Genomic DNA, 7,766 nt, shown 5'->3' with positions numbered 1-7,766 from the left:
CTGTCTTTCTCAAAATGAACATTTGTTAGTCCTAAAATGTGCTCTCCCTTTAGAAGCTTGTGAAGATTCTTCATCCCAACATGAGCAAGTCGGCGATGCTAGAGCCAACCCATGTTAGTTTTAGCAATTAAGCAAGTGTCTAGCTCAGCATTGTTATCATTAAAATCAACTAAGTATAGCTGACCATCTAACACTCCCTTAAATGCTACTAAATCATCACTTCTTCTAAAGACAGTAACACCAACATCAGTAAATAGACAGTTGTAGCCCATTTTACACAATTGAGAAACAGAAAGCAAGTTGTAATCTAAAGAATCTACAAGAAAAAACATTGGAAATGGAATGGTCAGGAGATATAGCAATTTTACCCAAACCTTTGACCAAACTTTGATTTCCATCCCCGAATGTGATTGCTCTTTGGGATCATCATTTTTCTTATATGAGGAGAACATCCTTTGCTCCCCTGTCATGTGGTTTGTGCACTCGCTATCGATTATCCAACTTGATCCGACGGATGCATAAACCTACAAAATAAATTTAGGTCTTGTTCTTAGGTACCCAAACGGTCTTGGGTCCTTTCACATTAGAAACAAGCACCTTGGGTACCCAAACACAAGTCTTTGGGCTCTTGTGTTTGCCCCCAACATATTTGGCAACTACTTTGCCTGATTTGTTAGTCAGCACAAAAGATGCATCAAAGGTCTTAAATAAAATGCTATGTTCATTTGATGTATTTGCAATTTGATTTTTAGGCATTTTGATATGAGTTGAATGCCTAGAGCTAGAAGCCTCATTACTATACATGTAAGCATGATGAGAAACAATATGAGATTTTCTAGCATGAATTTTCCTAATTTTGTGCTCAGGATAGTTCTAAGGATATAAAATGTAACCTTCTCTATCCTGAACCATGGGAGCCTTACCCTTAACAAAATTAGATAATATGTTCTTGGGGGCATTATGTTTGGCGTTGCTTTGACTCCCTTGTTGGAAGCCAACGCCATCCTTAATACCGGGGCGTCTCCCATTATAAAGCATGCTACGAGCATTTTTTACATTTTCTAACTCATGATCGACAATTTTAGCATTTAGTTTAGCTATGTGATCATTTTGTTCTTTAATCATAGTAATGTGATCATTCATAGCATAACATTAACATCTCTATATCTAGTGCAAATGATGACATGCTCAACAGTAGATGTAGAAACAATACTAGCATTCAATTCTTCTACCTTAGCAATTAAATTATCATTCTCAGTTCTAGGACAGGAAATTGAATCATTGCAAATATTAAGCTCTTTAGACAAATTCTCACATTGTTCTACTTCTAGAGCATAAGCATTTTTCAACTTGACATTTTTTTTATTTTCCTTAACGAGCAAGTCCTCTTGGCTTTCCAAGATATCATCATTATCGTTAATGGTTTCTATCAATTCATTTATCTTTTTCTTTTGGTCCTTGGTAAGGTTGACAAAAAGAGAAGTTAAATCATCTTTATTATCACTAGAGCTACCCTCATCATCGGAAGTAGTGTATTTGGGGGTATCTCTAGAATGTACCTTCTTCTTCTTGTCGTCCTTAGCCATGAGGCATTTGTGGCCGACGTTGGGGAAGAGAAGCCCTTTGTTGACGGCGATGTTGGCGATGTCCTCGTCGGAGGAGTCGGTGGAGCTCTCGTTAGAGTCTCATTCCTGCCCCATGTGCGCCTCGCCACCCTTCTTCTTATAGTATCTTTTCTTCTCCATCTTCTTCTTCCCTCTCTTGTCGTCATCCCTGTCACTGTCACTTGTATATGGACATTTAGCTATAAAGTGGAAGGACTTACCACACCTATAGCAAACCCTCTTGGAATAGGGTTTGTATTCCTTCCCCTTCCTTTGCTCGAGGATTTGCCGGAAGCTCTTAATGTAAGAGCCATCGCCTCGTTGTCGAGTTTGGAGGCATCGATTGGGAGTCTACTTGGTGTAGACTCTTCATTCTTCTCTTCCGTTGCTTTTGAATGCAACGGGTTGCACCTCGAGTGTGGAGGTGGCGCCTTGTTCCAAGTTGACAATGTGTTTGGAGTCTTTAATCATAAGTTCAAAGCTCACAAACTTGCTAATTACTTCCTCGGGAGACATTTGTTTATATCTTGGATCTCCACGGATTAGTTGCACTTGAGTGGGATTACGAAAAACAAGATATCTAAGAATAACCTTGACCATTTCATGGTCATCCCACTTGGTGCTCCCGAGGTTGCGCACTTGGTTGACCATTGTTTTGAACCGGTTGTACATCGCTTGTGGCTCCTCTCCTTTGTTGAGGACGAATCGACCGAGCTCTCCCTCAATCGTTTCGCGCTTGGTGATCTTGGTCACCTCGTCCCCTTCATACGCCATTTTGAGGACATCCCAAATTTCTTTGGCATTTTCAACCCTTGCATCTTATTATACTCCTATTGACACAAGGAGGCTAGGAGTATAGAGGTTGCTTGAGAGTTAAAATGCCTTATTTGGGCGGCCTCATCGGAGTCATAATCCTCGTCGCCCACTTGTGGTGCCTGCGCTCCAAACTCAACAATAACCCATATACTTTCGTGGAGTGAGGTTAGATGGTGTCTCATTTTATCACTCTACATACAATAATATTCATCATCAAAATATAGTGGTTCACCTAGGGGTACAGAAAGTAGAGGAGCGTGTTTAGTGAGGATGTTGCGAGCGTCGTGGATGTTGTCAAGGCAACTTTTCATAGGGACCTGCAGCTATGTGGAGTAGGAGGGCAACACCTCTGAAAGTCGCCTAGAGGGGGGTGAATAGGCAAAACCTGAAAATTATAAACTTTGAACATGCACTATGCCTGGGGTTAGTGTTATAAATAATTCGGAGTGCGGAAGATAGTTCTCCTTGCTATGAGTTGCTCAATCAATGCGGATGACCTTGGGAGCAAACTCAAATGAATATGAGCAAGGGAACTTTGGAGAGGGAAAAGGGGGAAACAAATCGAGTGGAGATCAACACAAATGAACACGGCGATTTGTTTACCGAGGTTCGGTTACAAAGAACCTAGTCCCCGTTGAGGAGGCCACAAAGGTCGTATCTATTCTAACCTTTTCCCTCTCTCAATCGGCCACACAGACCGGTTGAGTGCTTCTCTGTAATACTCAAATTTGTATGCAAAAAAAATATATTAGGGAGATCTCCTCAACTTTATGTGCCTCATTTGCATCACAAAGAGAGCATACATATACTTAGGAGAGAGGAATTAAAACAAATGATAAAAAAATGAAATATGCATCATATTGGAGTTTTGTTTGTGTACTTAATAACATCATAACATGGATAAATATATATATATAAAAGAGTTGAAGATTGGATTAAAACGTAAGTTGAGTTTGGAATTTAAAATGGTAAGGAGGAAGAATATAAATATAGAGGAAATTTATATACATTTCCAAAATTAATACCTTTTAAAGTCACATTATAAATTGAGAATAAACTTGACACAAGTTTGAATTCAAGTTAGAAACTCAAATTGAACTTGAAAATAAGAAAGAAAAGGGAAATCAGAAAAAGAAAAAGAATAAAAAGCTACCTGGGCCGTGGAGCATCAATCTGGCCCAATAACCATTCCCTCGCGCGCGCGCCAGCTTAACCCGCACAAAGGCGCCGACAGGTGGGTCCCCTTCGTCAGTCACGCACGCTTGTTCTCGCGCGCACGCCGCTGGCGCTTACACCTGGGGCCCACCGGTCATTCCCTGCCCGCGTGCGCTTCACCCGTGTCACTGCCGCATGGACCCACACGTCATCCCGCCGTTCGTCAGCGCCCGAACTCCGCGCGGGACTCACCCACCTCGCGCACATCCCGCCGCCATTGCTGGTGGAAGATGGAAGACCCCTTCCACCCTCGTGCCGAGTCCACAGGCGTTAAATGGGCGGCCTATGCGCCCTGCTCCACCTCTCCCATCTACCCAGCACCGACCCGAGCTCACTGCTAGCCCCTTCTTGGCTGATGCACGTCGAACTCCTCTTCCTATTGTCGAAGTCTCTCTTTGTGGGCGAGGGTTCATGCCTGATGCGCTGGTACTCCTCTTCTTGGCTGGGGGTTCTTTGACCCCAGCGCTAACCTGTCTCATGGTGGTGTCTCCACAAAATAGGGTCACCCGACTACCTTAGCAGCATCATTGTCAGGCTCTGATGTTAAGCTGCAGCTCGAATCATCTCTGAGAAGAACGAGGATGGAGGTTGGTTGGTGACCAACCATGGCCACGAGTGTCGAGGGTGTGATTTCCTCACTTTTTGCCTGATAGCGGCGATGCCCCTCTTGAGGCGTCGCTTGTCTGCCTTGGTTCCGGCGGCTATGGGTGTGTGGGGTCCTACCATGCTTGTCATGGTGGCATGTCGGGGGTGGTCCCTTGGAGCGCCACCATGGATGGTAGCATTGGGTTCCCATGCAGTTGGGTCACCACATTGGCACTTACTCTCGGTCCTCACTCATGGAGGATGAACCGAGGAGCGCATTTGCACAGTTAGCAAGCGCCTCGACATGGGGGGTTGTATGCCCCTCTTCCTCTATCATGATGATGTGGATGATTCCTGTGAGCCGAAGATCGCCCATGCCCTGGGTGAGGGCATCGACGGGTGAGGTGGAATCGAGGAGGCGGAACTCGCTGATAGAGGTGGCAAAGAAGTCGAGAGAGCCGAAGGTGATGCACCTTCCTAGTGTGAAAGTCACGCCACTGGTGAAAGCGAATTACAGAGCCAACAGAGTGGAGATGTCTCTTCGCACGCTAACAATTCCCCTACCTGGCACGCCAACTGTCGTGGTTTCGAGAACTAGGGACATAGTAGAATTTATGGTTCGACAAGGGGCTAGCGTGGACGTACTCCAATTTGTGATCAGGAGACTCATGAGGATTTATATTGGTTTAGGCATGTGCCCTACGTCTAGTGTAGTGTTGATCTTATATTGCTCTAAGGTGCTGGTGGGGCGAAATGTGTTACAAGGGGTACAATTGAGAGTGAGAGAACGAGGAAGGAGAAAACTTCTACTGAATGCTATTGCCCTTTCCTCTGTCTTGGTTCCTGTTCAGCCGACCCCTTTTATAGTTCAAGGGAGAAGGCTTTCAGAGGGATGGGTTGGCTAAAATGGATGAGAGTGGGGCCCGCCATCTACAAGAGTCCTTCTGGTGACGTCGTCTTCTGACACGTGCGTGAGGGCACGTGCGGTATGGTGTGTTGCTCTGTCGCGTCCCATTTGGGGGACTCTGCAAATACAAAGGGGACGATGCTCCCTGTCGTGGCCTTTGGTGGGTCCCATATCGCAGTGTCAGATATGTTGAAGGTCGTACATGGGGGTGCCCCCGTCTCATCTGTGCTGACTCCTCGATGTTCGCTCGGCATGCCATGGTGTCAGTTGGGATGACGTTAGGTGGCAATGTGTCCCATCATGGCTAGCGTAGGCCATGAGCGCCCACCATATTTTCATGCTCGACGGGTTTAGGCGTGTGTGAGTCTCTGCCCGGTGTGTGATAGAGGGTCATTGAGTCGGGGTCCACAAGCGCACTGAACTCCATCACGAGTCTTTATGTCTTTGCCTCGCCTAGTTGCTTGCTAGGAGTTGGTCGATCCATCCGCCTCGCACGACTGCTCGGCGGGAGTTGGTTGGCTCGATTTTACTCCTGTGGCCTCTCACCCTTGTTGGGATACTACAAGTAATGGGTCTATTTGGGGTACCTCGTTCCTGGGGACCGTTAGTATCACATGTAGAGTAGTCACTTTCTTCAAATATTAGAGAGGTTGGATGAGCATTCACCCTACTTCACTTTAAAAAAACTGACTGATAGGGGAAGCCCCCCCCCCACGATATTATATTAAGAAGAAGCTCAATTGGACTCCCGACCGGGAAAGGTCACGAAAGTTGTCCCCCTATGCAACATGAGGGTCCACCTCCTATAGGCCATATCTTTACTCGTGCTTTGAGCCCTCCTAGCCCATACATGAGGATCCGTCCCTGATGGGTTAGTCCATCTCGTGTGCACACAACCAGGGGAACCAACGAGTGACCTTTTAACCTCATCCTGAAATTCGCTCCCACCGGGATTCAAACTCAAGACCTAAGGAGTGCTGCTCAGACCATCTAACCAACTCTGCTAGATACCCTTTTGCCACTTCACTCTTAGAACCGATGCAATGAACCACAACGATTTCTCCCCCAAGCAAAAATGCATCGCTGCCCTCGGCTTGCTCGACAACAGTAGTGTTGCTGACTTTATTGATTAGTATATCAAAGTGTAGAAAAACTTGGACTCGGAATGTCTCAAACATTTTTGTAGGGGTGTTATTTCATACTTTGGTGAGGACTATAGTCATCATCGCACATTTGATGATCTTAGGTGACTTTTTGCTAAGCAAGATCAGAGGAGATTTTTTGTGTGGCAGCAAGTATAGATTGTGTGTATTAGAAGTGAAGATATCGTTCCATTGGATGGAAAAGACAATTTACAAAGTCGGATGTTCGATCCCTAATGATCATGCTCGATGTGGTTGCCTTCTATGATTTGGATTTGGTATGTTTTTTGGGGTAGCAAGGTTGAACAATGACTTTAATGTGCTAAACGTGTCGTGCTCAACCACTCGTCGTTGTTCACCGACGTTCTTAAGAGAGAAGCACCAAATATGAACTTTACGGTGAATGGATATGGGCAACCAAGGGTACTATCTCATCGATGGCATCTACCTCTAGTGGTTAGTGTTTGTGAAGACTATTCCCCTCCCACAGACTTCGAAACATCGAACGTTTGCTACATGCTAGGAGGATGCTTAGAAGGATGTACAAAGAGCATTTGAGACCCTTAAGACTCCCTTCCATATTCTTGCTAGGCCATATCATTTTCCCACCAAATACTTGGTGTGACCATGCATACATATATCATTATATGTAACATGATCATTCAGGATAACCGTGGAGGATCATACGATGTGGTCGACTATGAAATAGTCCTCTATAGCACAACCATTAGCCCCAAAGCACTGACGAGCTTCTAGTCTGGTTCATATTTAGCACCAAAATAATTTAACAAAGCATATCTAAGCTTTTTAATAAGATATCCATTTTTATTGTTTAAAATAGTACAATTCTAATTATTTTATGAATTATGTATTTTTATTTGCTTCACTATATGCTCAATGGTTTTTTTGTTGATAAAATGTTGTGTTTTATTTTAAATAAAAATATGTAAAAATGATGTGAAAACTAACGTTATGGTTATAGACTAGAGCGCTAACTATAATCGATAGATGTGAAGATAACGTGTGGAGGAAGATGAAGGGATCCATAAGGTTTAGAATCTAGAAAGTGACGGATTCCTCCCATCGTGACGACTCGACCAATTATATGTTCATATTGATTTTGTACGATTTTCATCAAAGTGATTCTCATAAAAACATGCTAAAAATTGAGTATTTGGCAATCCGCAACAACTTTCGATGATCAGAACCATTAAAAATATTAAAATAAACAGGCATAATGCATGTGACGATCGATAAAAGCAGATAAAAGATGGTTGTTCTAGAACTCGCACGCCTCGTATCATGTGATGTCGTTGTCCTGCGTGAAGCATAATGACATGCCGATATCTAAAAGGGGTAATCGTGATTATACTCATCTAGCATTGCAATTATGTTTTACCCTTCGTTTTCAACTTTGTGATTTTACCCCTCTGTTTTTAAAAACGAAGGTTCATTTTACCCCTATCTTTTAATACTGTTAGTTACAATCAGAATTAA

The sequence above is a fragment of the Zea mays genome, chromosome 5, assembly GCF_902167145.1.
Source record: "Zea mays cultivar B73 chromosome 5, Zm-B73-REFERENCE-NAM-5.0, whole genome shotgun sequence".
Taxonomy (NCBI): Eukaryota; Viridiplantae; Streptophyta; class Magnoliopsida; order Poales; family Poaceae; genus Zea; species Zea mays.
This window is presented reverse-complemented; position numbering follows the sequence as displayed.